This window comes from Apis cerana, linkage group LG2 (assembly GCF_029169275.1).
Source record: "Apis cerana isolate GH-2021 linkage group LG2, AcerK_1.0, whole genome shotgun sequence".
Taxonomy (NCBI): Eukaryota; Metazoa; Arthropoda; class Insecta; order Hymenoptera; family Apidae; genus Apis; species Apis cerana.
In genome coordinates this window covers 9656638-9669115 of record NC_083853.1, presented here as the reverse complement: position 1 = coordinate 9669115, position 12478 = coordinate 9656638, and the positions used below count along the sequence as shown (strand labels likewise).

The 12478-nt window shown below is 47.0% G+C and overlaps 1 protein-coding gene across 2 annotated transcripts in view; it reads right to left on the bottom strand.

Annotated features, from left to right (window-relative positions):
* The window catches only part of LOC107996812 (zeta-sarcoglycan), a 209665-nt gene that overhangs the window by 184573 nt on the left and 12614 nt on the right, over nucleotides 1-12478 (bottom strand). The gene's annotated exons all lie outside the window — the stretch shown is intronic.

Sequence of the window (12478 nt, the reverse complement as noted above, 5' to 3'; positions counted from 1 at the left end):
CTGGATAAGCTCCTCCGGATGGCATCATGCGAGCGACAAGTATCTAGTGTTAGTCCAGCTTGGCACGGAACTTTGCCCGGTATCTCGCCAGTAAGTAAATTCGAGGAGTGGATCGACGAGGGAGGGGAGGGGGGTAAATGTCGCGGAAGGTTTCTTCTTCGCGAGGATAATGATTTCGATTTTTTGATTACATATATATATATATTTTTTAAATAGGAAGTTGATCGATATTTTCGATTTTTGATTTTTAGATAAATGGTGGAGTGGTACATCGCGACGGAATATAATTCTCTTGATTAAATTTTTCGTAACAATTTTGAAATTCTTTTTCACGCCTCTCTCGAAATATCATTTAACGCGAAATGCATATGTACCACGCGTAACGAGCAATCCCGGCGTATAATGTTTCTTATTATTCCTTCGTTTTCTGCTTTAAAAGGCCCGACCTATTTACCGCGATTGAATAAGAAAGAGAGAGAGAGAGGGAGAGGGAGAAAAAAGAAAAGAAAAAAGATCAATAAAGAAAATCTCCCTTATTCACCAGAGAGCCGTCATTTGTGTCTCTAATTATTTCCAGCTGTGTAACGTTTCCCAACCATTGTACGTTGCGGTTCGCTGCGTAAATCAACCGCGAGGAAAAGATTTTTCAAAGAGCGATCGATATCGAGCGAAAAATTAAAATTTCATCCCTCTCCTCCCTTTCCCTCGCGTTTTCAACAACCCTTCTTCCCGTTTCATCGCGTTTATACACCACGATGGATTCACCTTTAACGGCCTTTAAATAATAACCGGTTAATACCAGGCTGATAAAATGGATCGTCACCTAAACAAGGAAATTGCGAGCGCGATATTGCCACACTTTGCCTCCACAACCAGGCCGTTTCCGACTTTTTCCCTTCCCCCATAAACTTTCCGTTTTCACACCGGCTTCTCCCTCCTTTCGCATTATCATCCGCGTTTTACTCTCCAACAGGGGACGGGAGAGCGGCGCGACGAAGTGTCGTCATATTTGCGGCCGGGATCCTATCCACATCTCCGTTTATAAACTCGTTTAATAAACCCCGATCGTAAAAATCTTAAATTAATCCCGCGCATCCGTCTCGAGTCCCATTATCCGAAAACCGTGCTTCTTCTCCAAGTGTTTCGCTCGTGCACATTCATACGTCGCAGTTGTACGTCGTTACAGCAGAATTTGTTTATCCGGATGGAAAAGAATGCGCTGCTGCATTCTCGTCGTTATCCCGTCTCGTTACTATTATCCGTTCGTACGGATCGCCTCGATCGTTTTTTCCCCCTTTCTTTCTTTTTACGCACGACGATCCCTCTTCCCGAGATCGAAAGAGGATAGACAGACTCGTGGGGTACCTGTTGAAGATCGGCTCTCTTCTATTCCCGCATCGTTGATCTTCGCACGAACACCCTCGATCGATTAAATCACCACCGGCAAATGGTACGCGAGTAGATATGGATCAGGAAGGGAGGGAGGAATTTCTTTTCTTTTTTAAAAAGAGATATCGTTTCAAAAATACGACCGATCGATTTCTTCTTTTTTTCTTCTCTTCCTCCCTTCGCATCCCGTTTATCCTCTTAAAGGTTCGTGTCACGTTCGCACCACGATGCGGGGGGAGGGGGGAGACGAGCAGAGTGCAGTTAGAAAGATAGGGAAACGATAGGGAGAAGGCGAGTAGGAGCGGACAGATTGATCGACCGTGTCTGGATCTCCACCGTGTCGAGACGAGGTGGCAGGGGAGGGGTGGAGCGATAAGGGTGGATGGATTTCAGGAGGAACCCACGATCGAGACCCCACGAAAGCGGAAGTACTTGGCCCGATCGTTGTTGGGGGATACCTCTAGGCTGCGAACGATCTTTGCATTCTTCGCGCACGAAGAGAACGTCCCCGTATCTTCCGCCGCTGATTGCTCCGTGCGAAATACGACTCGAGTCGCTTTCGTTCCTCTTCTCCAACACGGAACGTTGTAGAAAGTTATAGGGAGCCACGAGAATCGTTTCGAGCAACGAAATACCTTATGCAAGATTTACGAGGAAGAAGCGAAACCGGCCGATCAATTTTATCACGTTTGACAGACACATCGAATTTATCCGATTCCTTTAATTGGAAATAGCCATCGACGGAAAATATCACCTCGAAACCGACGACCCGATGAACTTTTCCCGTCGATCGAACGCGGACAGAATACAATTTCATTTTTAGGCATTCGAGGAATAATTTAAAAAGTATTGCGTACACGCGGTTATAAGAATTTTTCGTATCCATTGTAACGTTGAGAAAGTAGCTCGCAGCTATAGGACAATAACGGGCGGATTAATTCGTGGCTCGATCCCTCGAATTCGAGGAAATCCAAGCCCGTGGACTCGAATTAAGGGTGGCCACGAATTAACGAGGGTGGGAAAAAATGGCGTTCATTGTTCACCGAGGGAAACGAGAGACCTTTGGACGGCGATGGTGTCCCGATGTCTCGTAAAACGCGATTTTATTCGAGGTTGAACAAATTGAAACATAAGCCGCTCGTAAGTCGGCCCCCTATCCTAACGGCCAGGTTTCTTTCCCTCCGCGTCGCAATACGCGTCCACTATTCGTCTTTTCTACCGTGAATTCCTCGGATCTTTTTATTACATCCCGCGAACAAGGCGGGGGAACCAAGGTTGCGGCCATTCACGTCGGGTTATACCACGACCTCCACCCTTCCCCTTCCCTCCCGGATGTTATATCGGGGAAGAATTTATCTCTCTATCGGCCTCCTCGCTACCCGTGGCCATCTCGTTGCATAAAAATTTATCTGCCGAGTCGAACAGGCAGGGAAATACGATCTCGTTGAAAATCGTATCCCCCCTTTGCCTGTTTATCGCCGACCTCCCCTCTCCCCGACCGTCCCATCGCACGGGATTAAAACGTAACGCGAGACGCGTACTTCGCGTGGAGGAAGGATACGAAAATTGCGGAAGAATCGAGAGGAAGGGAAAGGGAAAGGGAAAGGAGAAGAGAGGGTGGCGAAACGGGGTCGTAAAAAAATAAATGGCCGTGGTTGGGGAAAAATAGAAAATTTTCAGATGAAAAACAACGGAAGCAGCTGCCGCCCGCCGGATGGAGAAACTTGAAAACATAGAATTAGGGAAGGTGGCGGTCGAAGGCGAAGTCTCGGGCCACAATTAAGAAGAGACCGGGGCTCTTGCGAATTAAAAGCGTCAGCTCGCTTAAAGATCAAGAATTTCTCTCTCTTTCTCCTCTGAAGAGTTCGAGTATCCGCGTGTCTCGGTATCCATAAGGGTAACGCCATAACGTCATTGCAGCCGAATCATGGATGGAGGAAGGGCGAAGGGGTAGAGAAAGGAAATATCGGAGAGAAAGATGAAAATCGAAGGAACGGATGGGGGGAAGGATGGGGAGAAAGTGAAAAGGCGAAACGAAGGAGCGGAAGCTCGAGAAAGGGGTAGAAGTATAGAGGGTATTCTGATTCCGATTCTCCTTTTCCTTCCACATTCCTCCCGGATTGAAGAGGCCTTTATGATGGGATACCGCTTTATGGCACAGCTTCGCCGCTATTATGCGTGCATCGGCCGGTCGAGGGGCAGGAAAAAAGGGATGATGGGGAGGAGGGAGGCAGGGTGTCTGTATGATTTTCGGTACCTCGACGGAGCGAGCGTGGAACAGAGAGAGAGGGAGGGTGGCGCTTTGGAGCATTGTGAGGATAATGAAGCCAAGGCGAGATTTCTCCCTTTTCAACTGGCGGCCCCAAACGATATCTCGAATGACTGATTGCGAGATTCCTTTTGGATCTGAGGGCACCGCGTACGTGAGTCACGATCAATCGGGTACACCGAGCTCGCGAAGAGGAATCGTAACCTCTTTCAACACCGATCCTATTATTTCGACTTTCGTCGGATCCGTCAGGATCTTGCAATTAATATCGAATACGGTAATAACGCATGATAACGGACGAGGATCGAATAATAAATCCGGGAGAACGCGATATCTCTCGACGAGGTAGGAATACGCGGGGAAAGGTAAAATTGGTAATATTCGTAACCTGTTGATCGTTATATAAAACTCGAAAATGTATATACGGATGTCGTATGTGAAACGGTGAAACGGCGTGTTGTCGTTGACCTTCGTGACCGGAACATTCGCCGCTGATTAACCGGACAATCTTAATTAACCGACGGCACGCGGAGCTTGTCAATGGGCTAGAAAACCTGTATTTTCAATGTAATTCGAGAACGGCGAACAATGGGCCGATTAAATATTCGTTTAACGTGATCTTGCCGCATTTAAAATCTACCAACGGGGCAACGTGTTTCTGTTTCCAGCCAACCGCGGATACAAAACGTGTCCGCGTGGAATTTTAAAACAATGCAAACCTCTCGAGGGAACGTTTTATAACCGCGAAATCGAAGTCGAGCGAATCGAAATTATCGTCGAGGTCGGTTTTGGAAAATTTATGGAAAGGGAAACGAGTTTTCCACCCGTGTAATTTCACAAAATTTCGGAAAAACCGTTACTTCGGCTTAGACTCGAAGCCGTTCACGATTATTTCGAGCACGAATTAACGATCGTATCGAACGTCCCCCTTTTCGCTCCCTTCGGGATATTAGGCCGGTCAACGAGCGGCGACACGATCAAGAATCGCGCGTTGCATGCAGGTAAACTGTTGAATAAGTGGGATAGGACGTAGGCCTTCGATCGTAGGCCGATGACGGGAAGAAAAAGAAGAGCCGTCCGAAACGTCGGCCGACTTATTACGCGTGTTGCGGGCTACAGTTTCACCTATCGCCGCCCGTACACTCTCGCATATTTTAAGCCGGCCATTTTTCAGCATTTGCGCTATACGTCTACGTCGAATTTGCATGAACCAACGATTCCAGCCTTGTTCCGTGAAAACTTTCGGTGTTTCTACGTGGGAGGGTCGTTCTCGAGAAAGCCTTCCCCCCCTCCATCTCCGTCCCGCGAGTGATTGACCGTCCTTTTGCCCCGGGATCATAATCTCTCTAACACCGTCATCTCCAACCGACTCTCTTCCCCTCCTCCTCTTATATTTTCGTATATACCGCGTTCCTGGCCAGCAGACCGGCTCGGTATAAATTAGTAGCTTAAATATCTTCCTTATTTTTCACCGAAGGAAATATGTTTCGTGGGAAATATGCTAACTGGAGCGCGTCCAATACACGAAGTCGATGTTTCACGGGCTTTGCACGGAAGATTTTTAAGGATTCCGCCGTTTTCCTCTCTTCCTTATACACGGTTAATAACGTCTAATGCCGAGTCATATTTCTACAGGAGAAATTTTATTATTTTATTTACGTTCTCTCGATATTTTTTCGGCTAGGAGGAGGGGGTTGAAGAAATCGATGGTTGGTTATTTAAAATCGTTGAATTTATCGGAGGGAAGCATCGAGTTAAGCTATAACGAAGTTTCGCCCGAAATTTTCATAAATTGTTGAATACGTGTGAAAAATTAAACGATCGAGAGTTGAGAGACACTGTCCTAATCCTAATGCACGCCGTCTTATTTATGCAGCAACGTTTCACACCACAACCGTGAAGACCTTAACGGCTTTCAATTTCCGTTGGCCATCAATATTATTTAGTTTAGTTTGGCCCACCTTCTCGCGCTCTACCCACCCCCCTTCGGCATGCTTCTCACGCCTCTGCCAAGGAAATTACTTGTCCCTCCCTGCTCCGATCCAACCTTTGCCTCTCACCCCTCGCTAAGATACTTCCTTTAAGGGCGTTTGTCTCCGAATCTCGCGTCTCATCTCCAACTGTATCATCGTCAACCGATCCAAACATTTTCTTTCGTTTCTCTTCGAAACAGATTCAAAATCTTTTCCTTATTCTACCTGAAATAACCTGGCCAAGTAGCTCTAACAAGTAGAGATACCGAGAGATATCACGTTACCCGATTTAACACGAGATTCGAAACAACCCTCGAGATCAAAGACAACAGAGGACCCAGTTTCGGTTATTAATACCGAGTAGCCAGGATGATCTTGAACACACACACACACACAAACTCCAATCCGATAATTTCAGTCCCAGATCGTAGCAAAGTGGCAGCAACCGGCGTGCAGCAACTCGAAACGAGGCAAATGAAACGAAATTACAATCGTAATCGGTCGAGCGACATCCACTCGAAAATTCGTACGATTTAAACAGAGAGACAGTCAGAGAGAGAGAGAGAAAAAGAGAGAGAGTTCCTTCATCTGACGACGAGGGCCTCTGCAAAACGCTTCGCAAACGTTCTCGCCCCCAGCCTTTCGTTTCCTCTTCGTTTACGTTTTACGTCACGTACGCCCGCCTATTTACCGTACGATTTACGCTCGCCGATTTTCCGCGTCCCTTGATTTTGCGCGGTATTCGCGACACGCGCCCATCGATCGAAAAAACGGCCACGGCCGATCGCCTCTGCGCCTCTCGTTCATCGACGTCGCCGTCCTCCTCCTCGTCGTCGTCGTCGATTTGGCACGCCGCTGCGGATGGAAGCGCGTCGAATCGGTTGGCGGAAAGGAGGGAGCATGAAACGGGCCGTGAGACAACGATTCCCTTTGTTATGTTTGATCTGGCCCGATTAGCGGGGCTGCGAGGAAACAGATGCACCCTCGGCAATGAGCCAACAAGCGGTTTCCCAGACGGATTTTTCTACCGCCCCTCTTCTTTCTCCCCTCCCTCTCTCTCTCTCTATCTCGCTGGACCGCGCGTACAGCTGGCTGCGCCGTTCCTGAGATACTTTCTCAGACCGATACTGGGAAGACAATGGCGTACTTTGTGGCGCCGTGATTAAAACAAGAGGCCGAGCCGAACGGGAGGGGTGGAGGATGCGGGTGCTCGGTTTTCTCTTAGCCAGGGATTCGCTAGGGATAATGAGAGAGAAAGGGAGGGAGAGAAGTCCAGTTACGGGGGAAAGAGAGAGTGGAAGGGTAGAAATTGGACGGAGGGAGGCAACAAGAGGGAACGAGAGAGGGTTGAGGCACAGAGAGACAGAGTTTGGAGTTCTTTTCATTACCAGCGAGCTCACCTCAACAACAATGCCGAGCCTCCGTACCGTGCATTGCTATTTTAGTCTCTCTCTCGCTCTCTCTCTTTCAGCGTCTAATACGTATGCACACGCTGCCAAACGAATCCTCCTCCTATTTTTTCGAAAAGTTTTCACCTGACACGGAAAGTACAACTGATCGCGAGAGCCTCTCCGTTGAAAAGTTTTTCATTGTAACTCTTGCGGTGAACTTTTGTCAGACGCGGAGCAAAAGTACGCTATTGCTGTGATTATTATTATTTTTTTAAAGGGTTGTTCAAAGAGTGCGAGAGACGTATTTTAAATACATATATATATATATATATAGAAAGATATTTTCCTCGATAAAGCTTTCTTTGCAATGAATTGGTTAAATTGTGCAAACTATCCAGGATCCGATAGAGCGGGATGACTACAAATGGTGTACCAGATACTACGTGATCGAATCACGGATCGGTTCGAACGCGATAACGCAATGAATGGGCTGAATAATGATCAGCAGGTGATTATGCGCTGTCTATAACTTGGCTCGTGTCAAATCTATCAAAAGGAACGTCGAACACAGTTCACGGATATACGATAATAAAATTGAATATCACGATCGCCGCGCTAAAGATCGATCATATTCGAAATTATCCGAAAAATTCTCCCATTCCCTTCCCCCGCCTCTCTCCAACTCTCAACTTTTCTTTCTCTTTTAAACGGTCGATCGCTTGCAACGAACGGAAACAAAAAAGGGGGAAAGGATTTTTCGTGCGAAAGGTGAGAGGTGTTCGGCCGTATCAGCTCCCTTCCCTCGGTCGAAGAGGAGGAGGGGAGGAGGGGGAGAGGGTGCAAGTTGTCCCGCGAAAGTGGCGAAGAGAGGTTTAAGTCCGACTTACACGATATCTGGCCCGCACACTCACCGGGCACTCTATTTCGCGTCACGATACTGTCCCGGCGGTTCAGAGTCTGTATTAAAATTTCCACAACGGCGAACTCGGATCTCGTCCTACGTGTCGGGCCAACAAAAAAGGCATTCGCGCGAATACTATTAGGTATTATGGCACATTGTCGGGAATTGGATAAGGCATTTTTAAGTCGTACGACACGTGATACGATATCCAACGAAATTACCGATTATCGTTTCGACAACTCCACGTCCGAATAATAATATATTCGTCTATAATTCGAGGGAAAATCCTCCCCCTGCGATGAGATCTCGTTCGCTCTACCGAAAAGATCTCTGCTCGAGCTCGAAATAACCTCTTATATAAGGTAATTAATTATTCGTGAAACGTTGGAAGATCGATTCACGAAAGTTGGTATAAATATAATATAAGGTAAAGCTTAAGTAACGAGCAATTTCATATAAATTTTTCCATCTTTCTAACTAAACTCAAAATAATTACGAGTAATTCGATCGGCAATTGTTTTATTCAACCGCTGTCTCGAATTGTTGTTTTAAGAAGATAAGACGCGAATTATCATCTTTCTTAGAATTGGATCTCGTTCGTTAAAAAAAAATCTCCGTTACTCGAAGACTTTTCCCCCTCGAATTTTTCGAGATTACGTTCGAAAGCTGTATGTATCGCTTCATGGGCGGGATCGTTTATTATTTATAAATCGAATAACTTCATCGGGCGGGAGATAAAGCGAACATTGTTTTACAAATGATGTCCAAGCATTACGTGGCAATTACACCCTGCTTCCTCTCTCCTCCACCCCTCTCCAAAATTTCATCGGTATGTTTCAGCGTGTTTGGGTATCGGTACCCACATATTGTCACATTTGTATTTTCATTTTGCCCCGATATACGCGGCAGAGTGCGCACGCCCGGCCGGTGTACACGCGTCAAATTAGCTCCCCTGTCCCATCCATTAACCAGTCACCGTATTATGTCGTTCATCGGTTCGGATTTATCGCAAATCCATCGGTGAATTACGCGTTTCCATCGGTTTTTCAATGTCGGGTCGACCGGTTGCATCCTATCGGTTGCCCTCCCCCTCATCCCCGAAAGCTACGTCAACTTCCAAATTTCCGGCCGGGCCCCCTCCGCGCCGGAGGGAGAGGGACTATTTGCGATCCACGAGAAATTGGACCTTTCTGACCCAGGGCTATGTTCTAGACGGGACAGCTATTTCCGATGTTGATAAACGCGAAATACGGACAGACGCGCCCTCTTAACCAACGTCATCGAATAGAATTACCAGAAGGTAAAACACGGATCGGGTATCAGCCTCGACGAAGTAAAGAACGGATCGCGACAACTCGAACGAGCCTCGAATGATCGAAAACTCGAATTGTGCATGTGCTTCTCCATTCTCTCTCTCTTTCTGTCTCTTTCCGCCGATTAAAAAGGAGGATGCGACAGAAAGGAGGAATCGACGTTTCGTTTTCCGACCGAAGAGGAGGGGGCGAAATTAAAACCGAGTGTTTCTCATATTTCAACGGGCGCCGGTATTAATTCTTTGCCCCGTCCTTTCAGAAGCGACGCGGCCATCGTTCCGGTCACGTCGCTCCCGCGTGGCGAAAAAAGGGAGGAGAAAAGGGGGTCCCCCTCATTGTCGGGAAAATTCCATCGGTTCCGCTATCGGTCGAGGAGGAGTCGTAATATTTGACCCCGCGATCGACCTCGCGCGCCCGCCCCTCCACCTTGCGCGATCGATTTACCAGCGAGAAACCGGCATACATCTTGCACCTTGGACGCAGTGACAATCAATTTGGAGGAGAGAGAGTATATACCTCCTGGATGCGAAAGATGCAGCGGCTCTCATTTGTAGGGGCGCGGTAGACGTCCGCGCCGGCCACGTCCCGGAAATTGAAAGTCGGTGACGTGACATCCGGCGAAGCCTCCTCCTCGCTTCCTTCAGAAATTTCGCATTAACGAGCAAAAAGTCTCTCCCATAGCCACCGATACCCTCCTCGTCGCTTCTTTATCCTCTTTCTCGCTTTCTTTCTTTCTTTCATCCTCCCTGATGCGCTTTCCGTATCTACCTCTGCCCCATTTCTTCCCCCATTTTTTCCCCTCCCTCTCTTTGACCACCTCCATCGAGGGAGGAGCTCGAGTTGGCGAAGTGAACGCGACGCGACGCGACATCACGAGTTTTCCATTAAATTCCCCCTTGTCGATTCGTGCTATCTCGCGGCAACGATCCGACCGTTATAATCGATTCGGCCTGATTCCGGTTAACTGCCGTCGTCCAAAGTTTACCAGCCGCGTACCCCGCGAACAAGCCATCCCGCATTTGCGTCAGACATCAACTCGCCCCATCCAGCGCCACCTAAACAGCATAAACCACGCAACGCGAGGAGAAAACGTTTTCGATCCTCCTGTTTCCGCGAAATTTCGGGAGGGGAGAGGGGGGCGCGTTTCCGAGACGAAATTTCGCGCCTCGACGATCGACCCGATACGAAACGCGGCGGAGAAGCTTCTTCTTGTCCCCGGTCGATAGTCGATTCTCAACCAACCGTCTCGTATACGAACGTGTATAAACTTGGTACACGGTAACACGATTTTCTTAGTTCGCGTTTAAAGCGTAGCGTGGACCGGCAGGTACGGGAAAAGTGCGGACGAAAGCAAGATGGAAATTTCAAGAGCGAGAACCGTTTCGACCGTTTCAACCCTCCCTCGTCGTCGGATAGGGAAATGGGAAAATCTTTTGGTCTCTTCATCGAGTGCAGTTCAATTATTTATTCTCGTGTATCGCGCAAAGCAGGGAGGGATGGGGTAAGTTGGAAATTCGTATGGATTAAATTCGACGGGGAGGAGGTAAAGAAAAAAAGGAAGGAAAAATTAAAGGTACAATATTGGGACGCGTATACAATATCTGTTTACGTCATTTTTCCGGCTATAAAGCGATCGCGGTAGCCGGTTGAAAATTACTACAATTTCAACTCGTATGTCTACGTTTTCGCCTGTTTACTCGCCTGTTTCGTTTGTTTATCCGCGTCTCTATTTTATAACGCAGCGGCCGGAAACTGATCACTCCGCTCTGTGTACCGTCGATGGTAAAACATATCGGTAATTACCACGGTACATATTAATTATGTACACCGGCTAATTACGAAACAATTTATCGCAAAGTATCCCCACTTACGTATACACATATATCCCTAACCTGTTCCACTTGGAATGAAAAATTTAAATATCGTGTGCGCGTATGACTACTCTTTTGTATTTTTATTTTTTTATTTTTCTCCTTTTTCCCTTCGTCGAAACAAAATAAAGAGAAATAATCCTCGAGCCAATCTTTCCAACGCCCGATCGGAATCGAAACCATTCGTTCGACTCTATTCTCGCGTAACGCCCACGCCGTATAACGGGTGTCCCGCAGAAGACGACTTACGGGAGGTTGAAATCGGGAGGCAGGTAGCCCGTGTGAGGGTTAGAGTGTGGAACAACCGTATGGAACGTGTGTGTTAGAGGCTGATTGCGTCCGGCCGAGATGATTGCTTTTCCCCCGTGACTATGGCGTGCGCGCATACACAGGGGCCAAGAACGTGGACCACGTTTGCGCACGTGCACGTTTGTCCATGAACGATTACTGCACCAGCACAGGGAGCCGATGTTTCAATATTCCTGATAGTTTATTCGTCTGGATCGGTGGACGCCTCCTCCCGGCGCGAAATCACTTCGATTTTAGTTAACGCCACCGTTGCACGCGTTGCACGAGCCGGACGACAAACAAGCTACACCTGGCCAAAAAAAGAAGATGGAGTGCTCCTTTTTTTTTTTCACTCCGATTCCAAGTCTCTCTGGAAATTTATTCATCCTCGATCCCCGCCACAATTTCAATCGTGACTTCTTGTTCGAGGAAAATTTAAATCGTACGAATAACATTTGTTGGAGTTGCTCGTGGGATAACTATTTGTCGCGATAATCCAAGAATACGCTACTCGTGATATTCAAGACCCTGAGATAAATAAATCTCTGTACGAAAGATAGAAATCGTGTCACCGATTAGTTCCGCTAATCAAAAACTGGACCAAGATTTATCAGATATCTATTCTTGTCTCGAAGCTAGCAGTCCTATTCAAAGACGTATACAATTTATAAAGGTTGTTAATGCACGAATGCGCTACTCGTGATATTCTAAGATAAATAAATCTCTGCACGAAAGATAGAAATCGTGTCACCGATAATTTCATTAATCAAAAACTGGACCAAGACTTATCAAATATCTAATCTTGTCTCGAAGCTAAGTCTCGAACAGTCCTATTCAAAGAAGGCACAATTTATAAAGGTCGTGTTAATGCACGAATACGCTACTCGTGATATTCAAGATAAATAAATCTTTGCACGAAAGATAGAAATCGTGTCACCGATTAGTTCCACTAATCAAAAACTGGACCAAGACTTATCAGATATCTATTCTTGTCTCGAAGCTAGCAATCCTATTCAAAGGCGTGCACAATTTATAAAGGTCGTGTTAATGCACGAATACGCTACTCGTGATATTTAAGATAAA